Source organism: Aegilops tauschii, chromosome 3, assembly GCF_002575655.3.
Source record: "Aegilops tauschii subsp. strangulata cultivar AL8/78 chromosome 3, Aet v6.0, whole genome shotgun sequence".
In the NCBI taxonomy this organism is placed as follows: Eukaryota; Viridiplantae; Streptophyta; class Magnoliopsida; order Poales; family Poaceae; genus Aegilops; species Aegilops tauschii.
Window position 1 is genome coordinate 249,532,701 of NC_053037.3, and position 1,151 is coordinate 249,533,851.

The following is a 1,151-nucleotide window of genomic DNA, read 5'->3' on the forward strand; positions in this document are numbered from 1 at the left end:
AAGTCCATAGATATATCCTCCCAAGGAACACTAGGTACAGGCAAAGGCATATATAAACCATGAGGATTGAGTCGTGACTTAGCTTTTTGACATGTAGTGCAGCGAGCAACAAAACGCTCAACATCCCGTCTCATCTTTGGCCAAAAGAAATGTGTAGCAAGTACGTCCTCTGTCTTCTTCACGCCAAAGTGTCCCATTAATCCTCCGCCATGCGCCTCCTGCAACAACAAAAGACGAAGAGAGCTAGCTGGAATGCATAGCTTGTTAGCACGGAACACAAATCCATCATTAACGACAAACTTGTTCCAGGTTCTTCCTTCTTTACAATTCTGCAATACATCTTTAAAATCAGCATCATGCACATATTGATCTTTGATGGTCTCCAAACCAAATATTTTGAAGTCAAGCTGTGAAAGCATAGTATAGCGACGAGACAATGCATCAGCAATAACATTTTCTTTACCCTTCTTGTGTTTAATGACATAAGGGAAAGTTTCAATGAATTCAACCCATTTAGCATGTCTACGATTCAGTTTAGCTTGACTTTTAATATGTTTCAAAGATTCATGATCAGAATGTATAACAAATTCTTTGGGCCATAAATAATGTTGCCATGTTTCTAAAGTCCGAACAAGAGCATATAGTTCTTTATCATAAGTAGAATAATTCAGACTAGGCCCACTCAATTTTTCAGAAAAGTATGCAACAGGTTTGCCATCTTGTAATAACAAACCTCCTAATCCAATGCCACTAGCATCACATTCAATCTCAAAAGTCTTATTAAAATCAGAAGTTGGAGTAAAGGAGCATGTGTCAACTTATCTTTCAATACCGTGAAGGCTTCTTCCTGTGCGGTACCCCAAACAAAAGGCACATCCTTCTTTGTAAGCTCGTTGAGAGGTGCAGCAATGGTGCTAAAATCTCTCACAAAACGCCTATAGAAACCAGCGAGTCCAAGAAAACTCCGCACTTGTGTGACCGTTTTGGGCTGCGGCCAACTCTCAATAGCTTCAATCTTGGCTTTATCAACTTCAATTCCCTGTGGAGTAACAACATAGCCAAGAAAAGATACTCGGTCGGTGCAAAAGGTGCACTTCCCAAGGTTACCAAACAAACGTGCATCACGTAGAGCAATAAAAACAGCACGTAAA